Source organism: Acomys russatus, chromosome 3 (genome assembly GCF_903995435.1).
Source record: "Acomys russatus chromosome 3, mAcoRus1.1, whole genome shotgun sequence".
NCBI classification, from domain to species: domain Eukaryota; kingdom Metazoa; phylum Chordata; class Mammalia; order Rodentia; family Muridae; genus Acomys; species Acomys russatus.
The window spans coordinates 35,542,858-35,567,689 of record NC_067139.1 but is presented as its reverse complement, the minus strand read 5'-3'; positions in this window follow the sequence as shown (position 1 = coordinate 35,567,689).

Genomic DNA, 24,832 nt, shown 5'->3' with positions numbered 1-24,832 from the left:
TTTTTTTTTTTTTTTTTTTTTTTTGTAGCTTGTTTGTTGTCATTTCGGGTACATGCCTGGAAGTGGCTTGCCGTGGGAACTGCATGTTTAATGTGGCCATCGTGGCTGCAGGATGATGCTCCCTCTTAAACACAGCGTGCCAGCATTCCTGTCTCTGCAGTGGCTCCCACTAGTATGAGGGTTCCAATTTAGTGTGTGTGTGTGTGTGTGTGTGTGTGTGTGTGTGTGTGTGGTGATATCTGTGCGCCATGGCGCTTGTGTGTGGTACCTTTATCCACTGAGTTATCTTGCAGGGTTGTTTCAGCTTCTCCGCAGCCATACTAACACTGTCATGTGACATGTCTTTTTGATTCTGCTGCTGTTAAAGGGGTACCAGTCCACTCTGAAGATGGCCTCCTTCTGCTTCCTTTCTGGGAATTACATGAGTCCTAGGCTGCTTCTGTGATGCTGGTGGAAGGGTCGCTGGCCACTGTCTGCCCTCTGCCTCCCATATGTAAACAGTGGTGAGAGCATGGAAGGAGTGCAGATGTTGCTCCCTGGGTCCCGGGGTAGTCTTGGCAGTGCTTCTAGCTGGCCTGTGTAAGTCAGCTTTCTGTTGCTGTGACAAAATACCCGAGGCGATCAGTTTATTAGGGGCAGAATACAAGGCTTCAGTCACGGTTCATTGGCCAGGTTGCGTCTGGGCTTCTAATGCAGCAGAGCATCACGATGGTGGAGAAAGGTGCTCATGGCAGCAGAGAGGCAAAGACAGGGAGAGGAACGGATGGGGCTCCAATATGTCCTTCAAGGAAATATCCCTGCAACCTGGATTTTTCCCACTAGACCTGCCTCTGGTAGATGTCACATCTAATAGCACCAAGGTTGGTGGCCAAACCTAGAGCCTTCAGTGAGTCTTCAGGGGTGTTCTTCCTCATCTGCTCGGTAGATCATTCTTTTGTCTTTCAACGTGGGGTACCTCTTTTCAGTGTGTAAGGCTGTGGCCCGTGGGGCCATTCCTGGCGAGGACACCTGGTCCTCTCTGCCCTTTGCATAATGTCCCTGTCCCCAGCCTCAAGCTGTCCATGAACTATGCCTTCCTTACAGACGTCAGCCTTATTTTTTTGGTGGGGGAGGGCATTGCTTCTCTGCACATCATTTCTTTGCTCTCGTGTTTACTGTGGTTTCTTTCTCCTCGGTTGATTTGCAGGTGACCTTGGCTGAGCCGTTTAGATGGATGACATGTTAGTAACAGGATAAAGGAGACATGACAGCAGGGGAGACAGGGCAGAGACTGAAGACACCCTTGAAGCAAGAGTTGGGAATCTGTCCCAGACGTACAATGGCTGAGCTGTGTGGTACTGCTCTCCAGCTGTTGAAGCGGGTGGGAAGAGCACAGAGGGGTCATGGAGAAGTAAATGACCTTCCATGAATGGGAGGTGACGGGAAACAGATAAGTAACACATGAGTAACATGGGGGATTAATTTTGGAGCCACTGGGAAGGGGGAAAGCTGGAGAGCTAGGAAGGAAAGCTGAGTCTGTTGACTCATTGCTTGCCTTGGTCTTAGGAGTGTTTCCACAGAGTATGGGAATCCTTGAGCATTTTGGACGCCTCCTCTTTTGAAGGATTTTGCAAAGGGTCTTGTTTTCCTTCTCCTTTGGCTTTTTGGGAGACAGCGGTAGTTTATCCTCACCCACAATGCTGTGCATCCTCAAGAGTTCCTGCCAAATCCCGTCTCTTAGTTACAAAATAGAAATCCCAACGTTGGGACGTGGAAGAGGACATGAACACAGCCACCATCCGTCGGTGTTTGGAATCTTGACGGGGAATAAAACGGTCGTCGTGGAAACAGGTGGGATTGGCTGGCTGATGCTTAGAAATTCTTGGGACTTTTTTGATTTTGATCGAAGGTGGATATGAAGTTCAGTGGGTGTTGGCACTTGGAGTGGAGGAGGAGACCTAAGGGAAGTGGGCAGGTGGGACCCAGGGTCCCTCTCAGGGTTACACTCCAACAGAGGGATGCTTCAGTATGACCCTGAGGTGGGTGCCAAGACAGTTAGGATCTCATTTTATTGCATGTAATATTTTTATTAACATATGTTCATTGTATAAGATAACGTTTCATTATAACTTTCATATATGTGTATTGTGTCTCCATATTCATCCTCATTGCCTTTGTGGTCCCTCTTCCCCCTTGCTCCCTATTCTCTTCTCAAATAGCCACCTTTCTACATTCGATACACACACACACACACACACACACACACACACACACACACACACACAAAACATATGTATATAATTACATGATCTAGATTCCACATATAAGAGAAAACACAATACATTTGTCTTTTTTGAGATAGGTCACCTTACCCTATGTAACTCTAGCTGCCCTGGAACTCATTATGTAGTCCAGACTGATCTTGAACTCAAGGGCCTCCTGCCTCTGCTTCCACAGGTGAGTGCTGGGATTAAGGACTTGTGGTGCTGTGCTTGGCTATTTGACTTTTTATTGCAGGCGTTGTTTCTTTGTTTCTGCAGTGTTTGGGAGCCCAGCCTAGGGAACTGCTCTACCACTGAGCCACATCCCAGCCCCTAATGCAAGGGTTTGGACTCCTGGCAAGAACATGGAAACATTCCTGGGGCCAAAACGATTAGTGGCCGAGGAAACAAATTTCCATGATTAGATCGGGCCAGCCTTGGCCCTGAGCCGCAGCCACCCTCCCTCTGCTCTTGTTGCTCTTCTGAGTGAGTGCAGCCAAGAGGTGACTTCATATTGAGCCCAGGAGCAGCTGGCTTCCTGAATGCCTTTTAAAGATGTCCTCGGAGGTGCTGTTCACAGGCGCTGCCGCAGAATTAGGAAAGAAGTGCTAAAAATTACCCGACATTCAGTGCTGGACCTACAGGAAGTTAGGCAGGCAGACAGACAGCTCTGTGCACACTTCTTCCTTCTCCCTGGCAGAAATGGAGATGGGCTGAACTCCGACAGCTGCCAGGGAAGGAGACAGATTCCTTCTAGAAGGGGTAACTTTGCTGGGCAAAGGCTCTTCAGTACGCTGTAGGCTGCAATTGTCTGTGCGTTTAATGTCGATCTCTGGTGAATCCCTCTCTCCTGGGCTCCCATATGTGAAATCAGTACATCCTCTAGAGATTTGGAGACGCACACATTAGTAGGAAGTCTTGCATGGTTGGAAGAGATGAGTCTCACCAGGTGGCCTCCAGTGCGCGTCATTGATCCTTTTCTGCACGGAGCGGTCCAGGATTGGTTCTTCTGACACACTGCTGCCAGACACTCACACTTTATGTTTCTTTTCTGATATATTGATGGCCAAAAATTAATAAGCACGGCTATACCTAAAATAAGAACAGATGATCTGGAAAAAAAAAAAAAAGCAAAGTGTTAACTTCCTTTTGGAGGAAATGCAGATTCCCAATGGATTAAAATCTATCCATGGAATGGAGGCAAAGTCCCCTCTTTCCTGCTGTTAGGCTTGGGAACCTGGGAGGGAAGGCAAGCTTGGCGGTCATTCCTGGCTTTCCACGTGCAGGGGATAGGTGCTTTTAGTGAGAAGAGGAGTTGCTTGACTCCCCTCCTCCCACTCCGTGCGTGCATGCGTACGTACATGTTGGAGGCAGGGTCAACTTTGGGTGCTGTTCTTCAGGAGCAGTCCACCTTGTTTTTTGAGACATGGCCTCTCCCTGGGATCTGGAACATGCTGGCCAGCCAGGCAGTGAGCGTCCCCAGCACTGGGATTACAAGTGCAGGCTTTTGTGTGGGTTCTGGGAGTCAAACTCCTTTCTCATGCTTGTGTAGGCAGCACTGATCCACTTTGTCAGCCCTTGTTTGGCTTTTTAAAGTAGAAACGGAATGGTTTCCAGTTTTGTATGCTGTTCTTTCACCTCTGGCCATCCTTCCTTCCCTCACCCATTTCATTTGGTCCACATCTCCTCTAAGCATTCTCCAAGGATGTAGCTGTGTAGAGGGTGTTTACAGCAAGCATCCTTGTGTCAGGCTGCGTGCATCCTGCTTTCACTAACCTATGCCATCCCAAGACAGATCGCCTCGTTTACAGAGGAGGGAAGCAATTAGGAAGCCGTTTTAATTTTCTCATCGCAGAGAAATTCTATAGGTTGTTTTTGGCAAAGCAGTGGGTTTCGTTAGGCTCTGTGAGCTCCGGTGCTCTATAAATTTAAGAGTGTTGGGGGTGGTTATTGTGGTTTATTCTTAAATTCTTCCCACTAGTGCGATGCTGACAACAGCTGGATCTTCCGTGATGTACTAATTTGGGGGCCGATATGGAAGGCAGGCTTGTCCAGGATTTTTAACTGTCCAACCTGTAGGTTTTATGAGTTTTCATAATGAAGTTATAAGGTGTTTACATTTCAAGGAATTTGAGTCACTTTTTAAATTGGCACCCTCCATTTGAGATCTCAGTGCTGTTTCTTTTGGCTCTCTTGAATGTTTTAAAACCTCAGTGGGGCTCATATCCAGTAATCTCTTAACTATGCCATTAATTTTATTTGTTATTAGTATCAGTTTTGAAATTACGGAGGTAAGACGCTGAGTTTATTTTAAACATTTTTCTTCGGGGCCAATATTTCTGTTCTCCATGGTGACGTTGAGCACCCTGTAAACATCTCACATAAACATCCCCTCTCTTGAGGTGAGTGTTGCTGTAGGCTTGCCCTGTGCGATGGTCACTGGGGCACAAAATGAGTCAGTAGTTACAAAGCTCTTAGGGTCCGTGCTCGGCTAAGAGAGTGAGAGAGGTGTGTTAAGAGTTTCTCGAAAGCTGCTTGTGTTCCTTGTTCAAAGCCATTAAAAGGTTATATTTTTCTTTTTATACTTTCAAAGGTCACCTGAGTTCACATAGTTAGATCTCCTCCCTTGGTGCTAGAAGTTGAACTGGAGACCTTACACATACCACGCTAGAACTACCGTGCTGTACCCCAAGGCCAAGGAGATGTTTTCAGTGGTTTTTGTTTTTTGTGCTGTGTACCACTGAAGATGGTACAGGATATACCTCTAGGTACCTCAAGGACTGCATCTGTGAAAGCTAACCCAAGTTAGTGTGTAGTGTTCCTGTGGTCTGACTGTCCCCATCAAAGCTCAGATTAATATATTTTTTAAAAAAAGATAGGCCGGGCGTGGTGGTGTACGCCTTTAATCCCAGCACTTGGGAGACAGAGGCAGGTGGATCGCTGTGAGTTCGAGGTCAGCCTGGTCTACAAAGCGAGTCTAAGACAGCCAAGGCTACACAGGGAAACTCTGTCTCGAAAAACCAAATAAACAAATAAGATATACTGTGTGTGTGGGTGTGTGTGAGTGTGCATGTGTTTGCAAGAGTACCAACAAGAGACCTGAAGAGGGCACCGAATTCTCTGGAGCTGCAACTGGAGACAGTGGTGAGAACCAAGATGGGTGCTAGGAACCAAACTCTGGTCCTCTAGAAGAGCAGCAGGGCTCTAAACTGTAGCGCCATCTCTCCAGCTTCATAATTGAAAATCAGATCATTGCGTGGCTTAAGAAGGTGGAACATTCCAGTGTGTGGTGTTTGGAGTCTTTGGCAGTGATTAAGGTTAACTGAGGCTGTAAGGGCAGGCCCTAATCCAGTGGGCGTGGCTGCAATAAGAAGGAGAAAGATCAGAGCTGGTATATTCTGGGATGTCCTGTATCATCTTGCTATTCTACAGAGTCTCCACCAGTCGGAAGGACTTAATGCAGCTGCTTGGGTTTTGGATAAACCCCTTTTTCTTATCAGTTGCCCAGTCCAGTTACAACAACTGAAAACATATTTACCTTGAGACCCAAGACCCAAACTAGGGACCTGCTTCCAGTCTCCTCCCCTACCGGGCCCAGCCATGTCACAGGGACCTCTGGACTAATTTTGGATCCATGCTGTGTCTTGTCTCACTTTGTTGCATGGTGCCATTGGCAAAGAAGTTCCTATTATAGCTAGTTTGTGACAAGCCCAGTGGTGGCCTGAAGATCAAACTGTGTGGTTTGGCCCCTTCCCAATCCTCTTCCCAACCTGTGTGGGTGGCTAGTCCAGCCAGAGGTGCCCCAAGATTTGGACTGGGTCACCCCAGTTCCCTGCGGCACCCCGAAGGACCACTACAGGCAAGAGGCTCATACCTCACCTCGTTCAACCATTCTCAGGGCCATTTAGGCCAGAAATGCCACCTCGCAGTGTCCTGAGAAGATGACTTCTGTTTAAGGAGTGGGCCACTGAGAGGTCTCAGAAATTTAGGGAGGTGGGTTTGCCCTGCTTTAGAAGTCGTCTGGGAAAACACCCAGTGTCCTGTTGGGGCTACTCAGGAATGCATTTCTCACAAAGATGCCCGGCCATTCCATCTTGACAGTTTTGTTTGGGGACGGCCCTTCATGGCTGCTGCCTCTTGGGCCAGTGAAGGTTGTGCCCTTTGCTGATGTGAGGAGGGGGCTGCTGGTCTGGGGGAGTAACTACACCCGCGAAGGGGCCGGGAAGTTTAGCTTGGTGTAAATGGCTTCCTGTTTAGCAAACAGATTGCTCATTTTTGTGGACCTCATGTGCTGCTACATGCAAACCCCTCTCCAACTTATCTCCCTTGATGTAAAGCAACAGCAACAAGAACAGCAGTGGAGAGTTGTTGCTTAGTGGAGACGAGGCCTCAGGTTGCAAGCTGTGGCGGGGAACAGAGGGATGCTGGTCACAGAACACTGAGTGTCCTTAATGTCACGAACCTGCACCTAGCAAGCACCTCAGGGAAAGGGGGCTGGTGATCTAAACCTACCAAGTCACAGCTGTTTTCTTTGGCTAGGGTGAGGGTGCTGGGGCTAGAACCTGGGCCCCACATGTGTTAGGCTGGCCCTCCTCTGCCAAACTGCACCCCCAGCTCTGGGTTAGGGGACTTCCAGACCGGAACCAGGCCGTTTGATACTGCTTTGTACTTTTCAAACTGTCAATGGTAAGAAACCAAACCAAACCTGTGCTTACCTCCCGTCCTTTCCAAATAGCATTAAAAAAAATACAATAAAAGGATTCATAGAAAGATGGAGATAAAAGAAGAGTATTCAATCTGTTTAACTAGTTAAAGAGGAACAACTGTAACTTAAGGGCAAAAAAGCCCCTTGAAACGAACAATTCAGAGCAGTATTTGCAAGCTCTGTGGTGAGAGAGGTGATCAGTAATCTTGGAAGAGGAGGCTCCTGTGGTGCCAGAGATTTGCAGGGCCTCCTGGGCCCATCTAGAAGACTCTACCTTGAAGCTGAACTGTCCCCGTAAGCCACTGAGCCCTTGGGGCTTTACCCTCATGCCTAAGAGAAAGAAGCCAGTCGATTTCTAGTCTTCTTTCACCCAAAGGCTGCTCTACAGGGGCTCAGATGGCTCAGGGCTATAGATACCCCAACCCCCACACTTAGGAAAGAGAGCTAGAGAAATATCCAGTTTTGTGGGCACCTGTGAGCTTTCCCAGTACCCTAGAATGGCCTCGCTGTCTTGGAGTGAACACATCCTCCTCCACTGCCTCCTCACCAGCTCACCCATCCTGGTGTTCCTTGTGGTTCAAGCCCTGTTTTGGGTTTAGCTTTGCTTTGCCTGCTCAGCAATCAGTACTTACCCCCCAACCCCCACTTCTCTTCAAATAGCAGTGTCCCCTCTCTTCATTAATAATAGTTTCCTAGAACCAGCAATTCCAAGATGTTCATACTCTAGTCTGTAATTTTCTATATTTCCTTTGATACAGAATCTTCTCGGGGGATCTGGGATATCCCAGAAAAGCACCACTCAGTTAAAAAAAAAAAAAAAAAAGGAAAAATTAAGCATGCTGCTCTGCCGCCTGCCTTTCCTCTTAAATATTTGCTTCAGTTTCTTCAACTCTCCTTAGTTTTTTTCTTCTTGCGCCGCCCCCCCCCATCCACCCACCATTCAGAGGGAAGACCATGTGGAGAAAGAATTTACAGCCTTTAAATTCAGAAAAGGCTGACTTTAAGAGTCTGTGTGTCATGCGTGCGTGCCGTGTTGGCGCATGCTATGTGATATACACGGAGCTTGTATGTTGTTTGTATGCGTGTGCTTTGTTCGGTGTGTTGGGTGTGCCCCGTGCTGTACATGGCATATGCACTGTCCTGGTGTGCTGTGGTGTTCGCGTGTTGTGCAGTGTGTAGCTGTAGCGTGTAGGGTGTATGTATACTGCAGGAGAGACCTCCTGCTGAAGCCCAGGTAGGCCGCTAAATGGATGGAAGATACGCAGTGACCTTCAGTTTGCTTTTCTTCATCTGGAGACACTCAGCCTTATTGGTTTGGGTCCAGAGGCCCTATTGCCATCCGTGGTGTCAGACGTCAAGATCCTTAAGGGCTTCAAGGGGCTGTGTGAAGAGCCAGGACCATGTGGCTCAAGACAGTAGAGATGGTTTGCCCTGAAGGGTCCCACCTCTGTGCTGGGCTGCCTGCTACCTTAGGTGGGTGACACTCTGCTGGCCTAACCATCTGTTGAGTGAGGTTTAGGGTGAGTGTTGTAACTCTAATGCCCAGGCTGGGCCACACACTTTTTGTACCAGATGCCACAGGGGGAAAGGTTGGTCTTCAGGATTCACCTTTTGATCTCAGGGACTGTCACTCACTCTCAGAGAGAGGCCAGAAACTGCCACAACTCTACTAGGGCCTATGCTGCTTCTCCGTGGCCTGAGCCTCTGCCTGGGACGCGTGAGCTACTGCCTGTGCTGTCCTGGGACACTTGTCCCTGGGTCAGGCAGGGTGCTGTATCTGTTAGTAGACACACGGGGTTTCGATCTGAAGACTCTGCCCATCAGGCTGTGTTATCCCTCGTGCCAGATCTGAGTCTGGGAATAAAGAAAGACGCTACAGGGCGCACGAGGGGGTGATTTTTACCCTTCCTGGGATGGTCTACATTTCGGGAGGCGGGTGTCCCTTTAATATCCAAAATCTTCCTGTTAGATTGTTTGATCCTGGCCTGGGAAGATAGTATGGCCAGTACAGAGGACCTGGCTTTAATTCCCAGAACCTGTATGAAAAAGTGCCTGAGTGCCTGGCCTTTTAAACCCTAGAGCTGGGGAGCCAGGAACAGTGAATTCCTGGAGCTCTGGGGCAGCCAGCAGTGCTTAGCTGAACAAGGCCCTGGCCGACAGGAGACTCTGTATGAAAGAAAGAGAGAAAGAAAGAAAGGAAGAAAGAAAGAAAAGAAAGAAGACAAAGAGTGGGTGGTGGGTGTTTGAGGAATGATTCACCAAGGCTGTCTTTGGGCCCACTTGTGCATACATGTGTGTCCATGAACACACACACACTAAAACACAACTATCTCATCTGCCCACTGGCTGCTTAGGCTTTTGTGCCCATTAACAACATGCAGCAAATACGGGCACTTTATTGCTGTGCGCTTCGGGAGACCCCGGGTTGAGGTATTTTTATGAGCTCCTAGCAAGCCTGTTCTGTTCACTGTGCTGGCTTTCAAAATTCCTCTCTGTTTGTGAGTTGCTTGAAGGTTCTCCGGAAGTTCCAGGGTGTTGAGACTGTGGGCACAGCTTTGGAGTGAGCCCACGTGTTGGGTTTTAGGAGAATTTTTTAAAAGTTACCTTTACAGAAATTAATGTAGGTTTGAATAGTTTAATAAGTGTCTCCTTTTAAAAATACTCGGGGGCGGGGGATTTAGGGACTCAGGAACTGGGCTTCATTTGGGAAGAAAATAGTGCATAATGAGTTGGCACAGGCTACCCAGAGAGTGCCTGTGGTTAAGGAGTCGGGGTTGGGGAGCCGAAGTAAGTGGCTGCGCACACACTGTGGGGAACCTGTTACCAGCTGTGGTCCTGGGTTGCTGAGCAGGAAGGCCAGGCAGTGGGTGTCTGAAGCCACTGAGTCCGTCTCTGTCTATCTGTCCATCTGTCTCTCCCCTCCCTCACCCTCCCTTGTCCTCTGTCCCCCTCCCCCTCCCCTCCCTTCCCCTCCCTCTGCTTCTCTCTCTCCTCTTTCCTCCCTTCCTCTCCACCCTTCTCTTCCTTCTGTCCTTCTTCACCTCCCTGTTTGCTGAGATTAAAGGCGTGTGTCAGCACCCTCTTAGCCCTCTTAAAGTGGCAGTTTTAGCTTTCTGTGTGTTCATAGATTAGAGATTTCTTTTTCCTTCCTTCCTTTTTAGTATATGGGGTTTTTCATGTCCATCTTTTTGTCGTAAAATGCATATAATGTAAACAATGTACCATCTTGCACACTTTTCATTTTGCTTCCGGTGGGACTCAGTGTCCTTTCATTGCTGGGTGCCCATCTCCAGAAAACTTCACAGTTGAGACAGAAGCTATGTCTCCAGTAAGTGCCAGTTCTCTGTTCTCTGCCCCCAGCTCCCTGCAATCACTATTTCCTTCAGTTTCAATGAACTATGACAGGGACCACATGGGAGAAGTGCATGAATCCTTTGGTCCCTTATGTCACTAAGCACAGTGCCCCCTGGGTTGGCCCATGTTGCAGCATGTCCCAGAATTCCATTCCTGAGTATATAGTTTTAGTTTCTTTTAGTGCTGAGGAGAGAGTACCAAGCAGGCTGGCTACCATTGGCTTCGAAGGGTCCTTTGTCTCAGTGGTGACAGATTTCGTGTGTCTGTACTAATCAGGTTCATTTCAGATCACACCAACGATGCTATTACTGCTTTTTTGTTTTGTTTGTGTTTTGACACAGGGCGTCTCAACATAGCTATGTCATTCCTGGAACTCACTTTGTAGACCAGGCTGACCTCAAACTCAGAGATTCCCCCCGCCTCTGCTTCCCAAGTGCTGGGATTGAAGGTGTGCACCACCGGAGCTGGCCATATTTTATTAGTTTAAAAATAATTTTTTATTTTAATCTTAAGTTGCATGTGTTGTGTACATGTGCATGTGTGTATGCATGTGTGTGTGTGTGTGTGTGTGTGTGTGTGTGTGTGTGTGTGAGAGAGAGAGAGAGAGAGAGAGAGAGAGAGAGAGAGAGGGAGAGAGAGAGAGAGAGAGAGGGGATAACTTGCGAGAGTCAGTTCTCCTCCCAGCATGTGGGTCCTAGGTCTTCAATTCCTGTTGCCATGTTTGATGGCCTTATTTATTTGGACTGATCTTGAATATTTGTTGTTTATTGCCTCTTGGGAGACTGGCCTATCTCCTTTGTGTGGCTGTGTGTGTTACTGGTCACAGTGCACATTCAGCGGAGGTCAGACAATCTGTGGTTGTTTTTTCTTTCTTTTTTTTTTTTTTTTTTTTTTTGGAGACAGTCTTTCACTGTTTTGATGGCTGGCTATGAGCCTCTAGCGAGTCTCCTGTCTTCACCTCCCATGTCACCATTGGGGTTATAGGTGGATTCCGCTGCAAAAAACTTCCCACGGTCTGTGGGAATCTGAACTCAGGCCCTCGTGTCTTTGAGACGTGCCAGTCACTTGGGTCCGTCTCCTCAGGCTTCTTCCTTTGTGTTTGTGGTATGTAGGTTCAACTCAGAGCCTAACGCACACTAAGGAAGCCGCGTATCACTGAATTGTGTGCCCAGCTCTACTTTTTAATACTGTTTTTATATATTTATACTATACCACTTTATACTATTATATTTTGTGTGTGTGTGTGTGTGTGTGTGTGTGTGTGTGTGTGTGTGTAAGTATGAGGGAGTGAAGCCAGTGTATGTGCTCTGCCACTGAGTTCTTTTATTACTATCTCACTGGGAACATAAGGCAATTTAGAAGCCCCCAAAATGGAGATGGAGGGAACTGTAAATGAGCCTTTTCTTTCTTTTTTTTACATTTTTAAAATTTTAATTTATGTGCATTGGTGTGAGGATGTCAGCTGCCATGTGGGTGCTTGGAATTGAACCCAGGTCCTTTGGAAGAGCAGGCAGTGCTTTTTTTTTTTTTCCCCCCCTTCGAGACAGGGTCTCTCTGTTTAGGCTTGGCTGTCCTGGACGCACTACTTTGTAGACCAGGCTGGCTTCGAACTCACATCGATCCACCAGCCTCTGCCTCCCAAGTGCTGGGATTAAAGGTGTGTGCCACCATGCCCAGCCTTGCAGGCAGTGCTCTTAACCGTTAAGCCATCTCTCCAGCCCCCAAATGAGCCTTTTCTATCAAAGAGACAAAGGAAGCCATCTTTAGAGAAAGTTCTAGCTTGCCTTCTGTCAGTGCTATGATTAAACACCATGACCCAAACCAACTTAGGGGTCACAGTCTATAACTGAGTAAAGGCAGGGCAGGCGGTCAAGGCAGAACCTGGAGCCAGGCCCCTGTGCGGTGAATTGAATCGGCACTTCCTGCCTTTCTCCTCGTGCCTTGTTCAGTTTGTTCTTTCACAAAGCCCAGGCCCACTTGCCTAGGGAACAGCACTGCCATCTCAACTAGCAATTAAGAAAAGACCTTGCAGACACGGCCACAGGTCAGTCTCATCAAGGCAGTCCTTCAGCAGAGGGTTCCTCTTCCTGGGGACTCTAGGCTTGTGTCAGACTGATACCCATCAATCATTTTAGGAAGAATTCCTCCCTCACTTGGCAGTTTCCTAAGACCAAAGTATTTGCTCAAGGTTGCATCCACCTTGCTTATCAGCTTCGTTGCTCTGACCTCAGAGCTAGGCACAGAACCTTAGGTTGTTTTTCTGTTGTTCTGATGACACACCACGACCAAAAGCAACTGACGGAAAAAGGTTTATTCTGGTATATGGTTCCAGAGGGACAGTCCATAATGGTCAGGGAAGCATGGCAGCAGGCAGGAAGTTGTGAGAGCCAATCTTCGGCCACAGAAAGGAAGTGCAGAGAGTGAACTGGAAGCAGGGTGGGGATTATACATCTTCAAAGCCGACGCCCAGTGACATACTTCCTCCAACAAGGCCTCGCCTTCCAAAGGTTCCAAGAACTTCCCCAGTCAGTCCTGCCAGCTGTGGACCAAAGGTACAGATAAGTGACGTGTGGGGAGCACTTCTCATTTAAACCACCACAAGACCCCCCCTTTAGGAATTAAATATCCAGGGGGGCTGCCTTGTACACACATGCTTGTTTGTGTATCGCTGTGTACCTGTCTGCAGACATAACATTTTGCCTTCTGAGGTATTTTGGATTCTGGTCTTTTCTCTTGAGACTGGAACCCAATCAAACAGTGGGCTGTGACCCAGTGAAGACCGTGGAGTCTGATAAGTAGCAGGGAAGGTGGCCCTGGGAGAGTTTGTGGCCTAAGTCACCTGGCAGAGGCCTAGCATACACAAATCTGAAGTGTGTGGGCAGGTAGTTCTAGGATTTTGGATTGGATTTTCCTAGAGGCAAAGAGAGGGAAGGTGTGGGGCTTTTCTCTCACATAGTGAGGCTTACAAGTTTTTTTTTAAAAAAAAATGATGCACTTTGCTTTGGCTTGGAAATAAGATATATTCTGCCATGGGGGAAACAATTAGGTAAGAAAACACAAGGCCGCTTTTCTAAATGTTCCTGATTTTTCTCTCCTATGCAGTGAGGCACTTTGTAGCTTAATTATCTGTGGAATACTCGGAAACCAATCCGCTCACATCCTTCCACTCCAGGGAAGTTGGAAGGAGTCTCAAGCCATCTGGTTGTGGTCTGTGAGACTCGTGAAAGAGAAAGCACCAGAGTCCTTTGGTGTCCTCAGTGGGTGCCTTGGTTTCTCCATCTTCCAAATCAGTGTTAAGGTCTAAAGGTTTGTTGTGTGAGTCAAAGGAGCAATTCTGTACATTTAGGAAAACCCAGGTGTTTTCAAATCTCTTGTCACTCTAGACTTTAGGAATTGTCACGTTTGTGGCAAAGACCTTAGTAGTAGGCACAGAGGTACTGAACAGCATGGTCCTGGCCCATTTGGAAACCACTTTGAGGCTCTGTGGAAGGCAGGGAAACCAGAGCTAATGTTAGCAAGGATGCTAGGCCTTTTCTCCAGCTGGAGAGCTAGGAGGTTAGTTCCAAATTGGGGGTGGGGGACGGGGTGGGTGGGTGGGAGAGGATGGTGGAGTAGGCAGATGTTCCGTTTGCTCCCACCCAGGACTCTCCTCCTAGTGCCCCCCACTGTATGACTTCCCATGGGTGTCCGCAACCAAAGCATAAATGATGACATGCGGGTTTGCCTTTGTGAGGGGCGTAGCTTGATGGGCTGTAGTTTATGTTTTATGTACAGCTGTAGACTGAGTGAGAGCCGACTGAAAATAAAGAGGTTTCATCTGTGCTGAACCTGTACAGACTTCTCATGTTATTCCCCCAAACAGGGCAGTGTCACAACCGTTTCCATGGCGTCTGCGCTGTGTTAGGTATTAGTCACCTGAAGTGCCTTTAAAGGATATGTGGGAGACGACACAGACTCAACGTAAAGCGCCATTTCACTCGAGGATTCTGAGGTGCTTTGGAGTTCAATGGCCTCAGTGAGGCACTGGAACTGACCTCTTGTGGGTACATGTGTGTATTTGTATGTTGTATTTGTTAATTTTCTCCTTGTTGTGACAAATACCCCACAAAAGCGACCTAAGGAAGGAAAGAAGTGGGGCAGGTGAGATAGTAAAGATGTTTGCCTCTTGCCACCTGAATTTGATCCTTGAGACAAACATGGTGGAAATAGAGAATTGACTTACAATTTGTCCTCTGACCTTCGTGTTCTCTCTGTCTCTGTCTCTGTCTCTGTGTCTCTTTGTCTCTGTCTCTGTCTCTGTCTCTCTCTCTCTGACACACACACATACTACATGGATTATAGAAATTATAAAATTATTATTGTTGGGTTTTTTTTTTTTTTTTTCCGAGACAGGGTGGTTTCACTATATAGCCCTGGTTGTTGTCCTGGAATCCTATAGACCAGGTTGGCATCGAATTCATAGAGGTCCGTCTACCTCGTCTCCCAAGTGCTGGGGATTAAAGGCATAAGCCACTGCACCCGGACAATAAAATTGTTTTAAAAGGGAGGAAGGATGGAAGGAAGGAAGGATGGAAGGAAAGAAGGATGGATGGATGGATTTGTTTTGGCTGAGGACTGAAGATACCATTTATCACAGGGGGCGAGATGGCCACAGGAGCCTGAGGCACAGTTAGGAAGCTGGCGCTTGTGTCATCTCTCCTTCCTATGCTCATGTGGTGCTGCTGCCCATGTTTATCCTGAGTGAGTCCACGCCTGTCAGCAAACCTAATCTAGAAAGTTCCCTACACCCATGCGCAGAGATTTGTATCCGTGGTGATTCTAAATCCAATTAAGTGGTTTACACTGTCCTATCAGAATACTGCCTGAATCACACATGTGACTAGCTGTGCAGCCAAATGACAAGATTCACAAGACAATTTAGGTGAAAAGTGGAGTAGCCATAGGGGAGCCCCCCCCCCCCAAGGGAGGGTGGCGGGGGAGGGGAGAAAGTGGAGTCGGTGATCTCAGTGGTCATCAGGGTCATATACATAAAAAATGTGTTTTAAAAATATGCCTAGAAGCCAGGCATGGTGGTGCACACCTGTAATCCCAGCACTCAGGGAGGCAGAGGCAGGCAGATCGCTGTCAGTCCCAGGCCAGCCTGATCTACAGTGTGAGTGTAGGACAGCCAAGGCTACACAGACTAACCCTGTCTCGAAAAAAAACCCTAACAGACAAGCCTAGAAGAAGGGTTTGTACTTAATTAGCTGACCAAGCAGTGCTTTTTTTTTTTATTCCAAAATTTTGCTTCAATAATAGATTTCCTTCTTACAATCCAATATGGGTTCTGAGCTTGGTTTTTGTTTGGTTTGTTTGGTTGTTTGGTAGTTTGGTTTTTTGAGACAGGGTCTCTCTGTGTAGCCCTGGCTATCCTGGAACTCTCTCTGTAGACCAGGTTGGCTTAAACTCTGAGACCTACCTGCCTCTGCTTCCTGAGTGCTGGGATTAAAGGCCTGTGCCACCACCAACTAGTCACGTTCTTGTTTTAATAGATGCAAAGTCTAAAGGCTGTGACAGCTGGGGGGCTTCCACGCCCAAGATCTGTGACAGGCTCTGGCTGCATTTGGTGACCCTGGCTTCCCAGCATGACTTTCTGGCAGGTTCTTTTTAGGTACAGCTTTTTGCATAGGTTGATTTAGAATTATAGCCCAGGCTATAAGATTCTTTGGAATCTTCTTGCCTCAGGCCCCAAGTGCTAAGTTGCCATACACACTCATTTTATTTAGTCCTTTTTATGTGAATCTCTCTCTCTCTCTCTCTCTCTCTCTCTCTCTCTCTCTCTCTCTCTCTCTGTGTGTGTGTGTGTGTGTGTGTGTGTGTGTGTGTGATGTTAGGTGTCTTCCTCTGTCTCCACTTTACTCCTTTGGACAAGATTGTGCTGGATCAGAAAGAAGCTTGCCATTTGGGCTAGGCTTGCTGGCCATAGGGCTCCGGGATCTGCCTGTCTCCATCACCCAGTTTTGGGTTACTGCTGTACACAACCTTTATGTGGGTCCTGGGGATTTGAACTTATGTCCTCATGATTGTATGTTTTATCAACTTAGCCATCTCCCTAGGCCTCTCTTTATTCTGTTTATTCTTGACAGCCTTTCCAGTCTTGGATGCTTGCTGTTTGTAAATTTTCCTTGGCCACCTAACCTGTTTCAGGACTGTGGTCATTTTAGACAACACGTGTTCCCAGTTGCCCACTTCTGCAGTACGGCTTCGTTTCTTCTCATTTCCAGCCCCCACAGGCAGAAGGCATTCTCTAGTCCCTTCTGAACCCCTCCCCCAACCAGTTCTTAGAAGAGGAGGATTCTGATAGCCAGGCAGGCACACCCTTCTGTCTCTGCAGTGTCGGTTGGCCAGCTCTGGCTCCCTCCTGCCTGGACCTGTGCTCATGTAGTCGAATGAGCACTTAATGGTCTGCTAGGAGCCACTTGTCTGTGTTGGCCCCAGGCCTTGCTGCAGAAAGTGGCTCTTTGTGGGACCTTGTGCAGCAAACTGTGCCTTATCTCAGGGACCACTCAGTTCTGGAGTAAAGGCAGTGGGACCTTTTGGTCTCTAGGTACTTAGAGATGAATGTTTTACCAAGTTATCAAAGTTGCAACCATAAATAATAGATATTGTTCTTAATTCTTCTATACTCAGTGTCCCAGGGTGAGTGGGTAGACGTGTGTTACTTGTACACACTTCTACATATGCTTGTATGTCTAAATGTGTGTGTGTGTGTGTGTGTGTGTGTGTGTGTGTGTTTTGCTGGTTTGTTCATGCAAGTACATGTGTATATGCATATGATGCTGAGTGTTTACTCTGCAGACATGTGCATGCGTGCACACAAGTGCAGGTGTGTACAGTTGTGTCACTTCCTGGCATATATATTGTATGTGGTGTGAACATACTTATTTGTATGCCTATGTTTATGTAGTGATTATGTGCCTGTGTTTGTAAGTTTTTTTTTAATCTGTGTGTATTTATGAGTGTGTGTACATGATATGTGGTAGATACTATGTATATGTGTGTACACAGGCTTTTTGTGTTGTGTGTGTGTGTGTGTGTGTGTGTGTGTATTCATGTGTGTTTTCCTGGCATCTAAGTGTCAGGGTGAAAGCAATATGGAGAAGTCCGAGGAACTAGAGGCAATTTCCTTAACTATCTCTGCCTTGCCCATTTCTCCATGACAATGAAGAGGTGGGGGTAGGATGGGGGGGGGCGATTAGCCGTGCCCTGCGGCTGGCTGCCATGCTCCATAGCGGGCCAGCTTTCCCTGACCATCTGACAAAGATATCCCCTTACCCTGTGTGTACTCCTGTGACCCCTGGGAACAGACAGGGTGCCACCCACACGCTGCTAGCATGTGGTGTTCACAATCCTTCCTGACCTGTTTGGTGGAGGAGGATGTAGTTCACTCTTCTCGGGCCCCATGCAGAGTGCACACTGGGACCCCATATTTAAGAAAACTTCTATCCTGGCTTGCTTTCTCTGCAGTTCTGTGTCCACAGCTCAGCATGCCACTTAATTAATTTGTCTGATTAATTCAAGATATACATTTCTTTCCCTCTGCCCCTTCATGCATTTGTGGCAGGGTCCTCTTGCTTGGGCTTTTGTAGCGCTTCAAGGTTAATGGGCAAACTCTGATGGACCCTGTGTCTGTCCATGTGTGTCTCAAGGCTGCGTCCTGGGCCTGTCCTTCTTACCACTTTCCTGTGCCTCAGCTGTTCCTCCATAAGCACAGAGGGTTATGGACTGGATACAGGATGCTTTACCAAAAAGACAAGGCTATTTTGACTTTTCTTTCTAGAACTAGGCGTTGGCATCCGGTTCAGTGGCCTCTGACAAGTCTTGTGGGTCAGGGAGACCCCTGGCATCATCAGGGGACATGAAGGTGGGTGGGTCTCACTGTGGCCAGGTCTGGACTGAGCTTGCTGTGTGACCTGTATCACTTTCAGACATCCTCCCTTTGTCCTTTGAGCTCTAGGCACAGGGCTGCCCGTCGGCACACACATCCACCTTCCTCAGCACTAGTCCTCACAGGGACAGAATGACCTAGAGGCTCAGGCGACCTCACAAGAGGGAAGCTGGAGTGTCCTCACTGGGTCAGCAGTTGGCTCCTGTCCCGGCCTCCCTCTTAGAGCTTTGGTTTAGACCTTCCAAGGCCTCTAGTGTTTACCTGTAGAGGATCGATTTATTTATTTATTATTTATTTAAAGAATGTATATGAGTGAGTGCTCTATTTGTGTGTACACCTGCATGCCAGAGTAGACATCATTATTTTATGTATATGAGTGCTCTATTTGCGTGTACACCTGCATGCCAGAAGAGGGCATCAGATCTCATTATAGATGGTTGTGAGCCATCATGTGGTTGCTGGAAATTGGACTCAGGACCTCTGGAAGAGCAGACAGTGCCTTAACCGCTCACCCATCTCTCCAGCCTTAGTGTTTATCTTTAGAAGAGTGGGTTTTTGAGTGAGGCTGGGTCTCAGATCTCCTGCCAGGTGTGCCTCGTTGTCTGCTCACCTACATTTCCTGTAAGGCTCTGGAAGCCTGTCACCTGCCCACTGGAGGCTCAGGTTCACCTAATATCCAGCCCTCACACATTGGGCTAGGTGGCTGCTCTCCCTGCTTCTGAGTCCTGCTTGCTCAGGGCACCACAGAATGCCACTGTCACTCTGTTAAAAAATCTTCCTTCAGAGATAGAACTTTGTGCTAAATTTATCACCCCTTCCCCAGGATGACTTATACTTTTTACTAGCCTAATAACCATTGGTGGCGCCCTGGAGGAGAACATTCCAGCAAACCCCATTCACTGTCTTTCCTCTACACATGTGGAATGAGACCATCTGCATCAAATCTCTTGAGGGATTATTTTGATCTCAAAGGACAGACCATATTTGAATGCACAGAGAAAATTTAATAGAATAGTTTAAAAGCTTTTTTAAAAATTAGGTAGCTTCACTGTGAAATGCAATGGAAACTGAAAAAGCTTAGCTCTCTGCTTACTTGAGGGTGTGCTTATTTTTACCTTATATCTGCTGGGATGCAGGAGCTCCCCCATTCCACGTGTACCTCCAACACAGCAGTCACCTGGATGCTCCCCAGCTCCCAGAATGCATTTGCCCAACATGGAAGAACAGCTTTCACGATGTGCAGAGGGTTTTCCTCTCCCTGTCACTCATGTTTTCAATGAGCTGTGTTACTCAGAGGAGAGGATGTGAGGAGGCAGCTGAGAGCGCTGGAGCCCAACGGTGTTTTCTGGGTTCTGGCCAAGCAGAAAGCTGAGGCCTGTCAGGGATGATTCAAGAGTCCGGTGTTGGAAAAGAACAGACCTTTATGCCGGTGGTAAAATGATTAGAAAGTAATAAGAAAAATGCAGGTTTGGACAGAACATTGTTTTGTTTAATCAGTTCTAAGCCCAAAAGAAAAAAAAAAATGAAGTACCCTTGGAAGTATCTTTTATAGGGATTACGATATACATCTGAACATTTCTCTTGGCCAGTTTACGAGCTTAACGTTTCAGAGGAAGGGGGTAGGTGAGTCTCTCTCTATTCTTCAAGTCTGATGAGGCAATTTCTCTAATGGGTACCAGAAGTAGGAAAAATGAGTGGGGAACACGCTGGTGTGGGCAGGCACCCTCGGGGGGCTGGGTGGGTAGGGGACCTAGCAAACCGTGGTGGGGTCGTCTTCTGTTTGCCCAGTCTGGGAAAGATTGGGTCTTACTAAAGCAGGAAAGGGGATACCTGAGCCTGGGTCATTTTACAAGGAAATATGGGAACTTGAGGAAAGTGAGACTTTTGTTGCCTTACAGCGTTTCTGGAGAGAAAGTGGATGGGATGGAACTGTGGAGAAACAGAGACAGGGGTGTGCCTGAAAGATAGGAGGGGGGGGGAGGGAGAGTGTTTGTGTGTGTGTGTGTGTGTGTGTGTCAGGGGTGTGCCTGAAAGATATGAGGGGAGAGAGGGGGGGGGCCTGTGAATCTGCTTAGCATGGTGGCACTAGCAAGGTGAGACGAGGAGTCTGAGGTGCCCCGGACCGAGTGGAGTGCAGTTTCATCTGTGTGTAGGAAGTGATCTGTGGGAGGTTAGCCTCCAGGAGCAGGGAGACAGCTTGGAAGCCCTTCCCTGCCTGAGTCTCAGCTTCTGTTGATTGCATCCTGTGGACTTTAATCTTTTCCTGAAACATTAAGCATTGGTACTTGTCAAAAGTGGAGGCTGGTGGAGTATTCTTGAGTAATTTGGAGATTTCTGACATATGTTAATGATGCTTAAGCAATTCCAGTTCTCACATGTTTGTTGGGAGTTACTGGTGTGGGGAGTAAAAGGGACATGAGATGCTATTGCCAAACAATTGAACTATAGACTAAGGGAAGAGGGTGTCTTTCTCCGTTTACACATACGTGCTTTAAGGGGCATTGCTTGGAATTTTTTTAAAAAAGTGTATATGTGTATATGCTTGGGTGCATATATATGTGCGCATATGTGCCATGTGTAAGGAGGTCAGCAGTGGGTGTCTTCCTTGTTGGGTGTCTCCTTCAGGCAGTCTTCCTTGTTTTTTGAGACAGGGTCTCTCACATTTTCCTAGAATTCACCAATTCTGCAAGCCTCAAGCTGCAAGGCTCCCAGTGTGTGCCTCCACACCCAGAATTTTTATGTGGCTTCTGGATATTAAACTCAGCTCTTTATGTTTGCGTAGCAAGCTGTTTACCTAAGCTGTCTCTCCAGTCCTAGATCTGTTTTAATGCTGTTATATAGCATTTTCCCCTGTGTTAAAACATTCCTTCTTGCATAGAAACACATTAAGATGCTAGAAGCGCCTTACCACTCAGGAGGCACACAATTCAGAAGTCTCAGGAAGTCCCTGAAACTTACGCAATACATAATACCCTCACGGAGGTTATATAAGAAGTATAGGATGGCTAAGGAGAGGAGAGCCCACCCCATGGAAACTGCCTGCAAGCTATTCAGAGCTCCAAGGTCTAGCATGGAGTCATCATCACCTGTGCTCGATGAGTCTTGCAGCTTCCTTTGAGTCATCCACACACTTGTAACTAAACCCCTTTCGCACTTCCTCTCAGGAACCCCAATACACTTCTCAGTTCACCAAGTTGGACTAAGGTGGTAGGAATGTGTGGCAGGGGCTGTTCCTGTCCTGGTGAGAAGAGACAACACGGATGGAATCAGGTAGAATTATAGCCTTCAGAGGCCCACTCATGCCTTGTGACTTACTTCCACCAGCCAGGCCCCTCCTCCTGAAGGATCCACAACCTTCCAAATTGAAGTCTGAAGAACATCAGGTTCAAACCACAGTAAGACTTAAAGCCACAGTTCTGTGCTCTTGAAAATGGTATCTTTTTTTTGCGTTGTGTATCTCAGGTGGAGGAGACCCTCCTAATGTGATGGGGCAGTTGGTCCCTGAGGGATTGGGATACGGTTTGAAGGCAGAATGAGCAGCATTGAGGGGGTCTCAGGTGTAGATATCTTGTATTACACACTGTAGTGTTAGCACTTGTCTGCCAGGAAGTGACTTCTAAAAGGAGATTAGATGATGTGAAAGGCATTTGTCAGAGCTGTGGTGGCAGAGCTGAGCAGTGTGTCCCACAGTGTTGGAGACAGGCTCTTCATTTAGTCTTTGGTATCTTATGTCAAGCAGGTCTTTACAGCACTTGCTGGTTTGTTGATTAGTCTACTCTTTGTTACAGATACCAAAGGCCCCTCATTAGGGAGGCATGGGAGGAAAGACCTCATACTTAAAGCCAGTGCCCAATGTGTAGGTCTCTCCTACACAGTGCTGGGTACCACTCTGAGCATCACATACGTGCATAGTAATGCATTTGGTTCCTTTGACAACCCTTGTCAGTTATCCCGCTTGATGCAGACAAGAGAAGGGAGCTGCCCAGAGTCAGAACCAACTATGGCAAGTGGTGGGCTGCATCCTTCAGCTGAGCATGCTGAGAGCTTGAGCATCCTGTGTCATGGTGTGCTTCCCAGGAATGGAATCTTTCCTTCTTGTTGGGCTGAGCTCTGTAAGTCTATACCCTGTGCCTGAGATAGGAGGTCAGAGGTTAAATCTGCGAGAGTGATTTGAGGGGCCTGGGCCTCACAAAGTAAAGAATGCAGACAGCCTGCAGCATGTTTTGGGTGCTGTCTGGCGGTGCTGGGGTATATTCGTCCTACACACCAAAGGAGCTGAGCTCAGATGGGGAACTTCTCATATGTAGAAGCCTCCTTAATCAGCTGCTGCTGTGTTAAACTGCTAAGCTGGGGGATGACATTTGCTGAAAGACTGAACACTTGAAAATACAGGTGCACACGCCTTTAATCCCAGCACTCGGGAGGCAGAGGCAGGTAGATCGCTGTGAGTTTGAGGCCAGCCTGGTCTACAAAGCAAGTCCAGGACAGCCAACGCTACACAGAGAAAGCCTGTCTCGAAACAACAACAACACAACAACAACAACACAAAAACAAAAACAAAAAACAAAACTGAAAGAAAATACTGATGCAAACATCTTATATAGAATTCAGCAAGTAAAACATTGTGCTGTGTTAAAGGGACAGCACTGAAATGCTTATCTAGAAATTCCAAGGTGGTTAAGCAGTTAGGAAAATCCTGTGTATATGTATAGAATGCGTGTGCATGTTTGTTGTGCGTGTGTCTGTGTGGGAGCTGCATTCACGTCCTCAGGTCAGAGTCAACCTCTTCCACTGTTGAGTTCCCACCTTTCACCTCAATTGGGATGCAGGAATTGTGTTGTTCATTGCTGTATCTGCAGCTTAGCTGGTCCTTGAGCTTCTCCAGCCTCCAGCTCTCACCTCCTCATAGCTGTGCTGGGATGAGAGACACGTGCACAGCCACAGCTGGCATTTCTGCTACAGCTGGCATTTCTGTGGGTTTTGAGTTTCCAAACACAGGCTAGCACAGCTTCTTGGCCCTGGTTCATGTGGGGCGATTCTTTGGGGGGGCAGGGGCTCATCCCCTCCGGAGTGGTATAATGTTGCTGCAGCTCCCCTCTTTCCTCTATCAGTAAACATCGAGGGGGCCCTGCTGATTGGCTTCTTCTAGTGCTAAGCAGGTAGCATATAGTTTCTATACTGGAGGGAGTGACTCTTCCCTGTACAGGGTGGGAACCTGTTAGAACAGAGGGGAAAAGTGGGTTTGTGTTTAATTTGAAAGGATTTTGATAGTCAGGGAAGCAAATTAGCAGCATGTATGCTGTCTGAAAAAAAAGATTAAAAGGCCTGTTGACTTCTTGTCACCCCTTTTTTCTTTCTCTGATATTCAATGGCTACTCAGAAATCACTCTCCTCTTGTTATTAGCTTACTAGGATTCCCAGGATAAATTTATAGTTGTTACCCTAATGAAAAATGGGTTTCTGCCCTCCCTCTGTTGCGGTCTCCTCCTCCCCCGCCCGCTGTTTGCAAAGAAGCCCATCACTAGGAGCCCCCAATATTTTACTGATAGAGCATAGAGGGGAGCTGTGGCAATAATACATTACTCCCCTGGGGGTGAACTCCCATTATTGAATTCAAAGAGTTGCCCCACAGGCTCAGTATCTTAAAATTCCATATTTGAAGGAACAGATCTGAAGGAAAACTAAACTCAGTAGCTGCTATAAATGCTTGTAAAATTTCAGAATTCCGCACTTCCAAATAAAACAAAACAAAACAAAAACCCCACAAAGTAGTCCTAGTTCACTTGATAAAGAGAATCTTCTAGAAGGCCATGGTGACTGTTACATTTTGAGTAAAAAACATTTAAAGGACGAGATGTAGATATTTGCTTTTGGTACTGTGCCATGTTGTTCTGAAGTCTGAGTCACCGTGACGATTTGAAATGATCTCAGGAGTTTGTCATTGACTGTTCTGGGATGGAAGTTGCTCTGGACATTTCAAAGGAGCCAGTGGAGGACAAGTGAGAATCAAGAGCTCTGAAGAGGTGGCTGTATGTGAATTAGTCACATCAGGAGAGCGACATCAAGAAAGAAAAGAGCGACAAAAGAGCAAATCTAGTAAGAAATGTGTCATCTCTATTAGGAAAACTTTTTTTTGGGGGGGGGGGAGTTGCCGAAGAGATGGCTCAGTGGTTAAGAGCACTGGGTGTTCTTCAGAGGACCCAGGGTCAATTCCCAGCACCCATATGGCGGCTTATAATTGTCTGCAACTCCAGTTCTAGAGGATCTGGCACCCTTACACAGACACACATACAGGAAAAATACCAGTGCACATAAAAATAAATAAATCTTTTAAAAAATGAAAAAAAAAAATTAAAAGCTTTCAACATTAAGAGTTATGATGCTGTGTGGCAATATCTAAGTTGGTTAAAATGTCACTTCTTATCTCCTTGCCTGCGAAGTCTTCCTTTGTAGTTCAAATCCTTGTTAGTTCAGATCCCAAAGACATTGTCATGAGACTCAACAAGTTGTCTCAAAAATATATGTGGAAACACAAAGCCTAAAAATTGTCCAGGCCAAGCTGTCAAGATGGCTCTGGTAAAGGCACTTGTACCCCAGCCTGGTGAC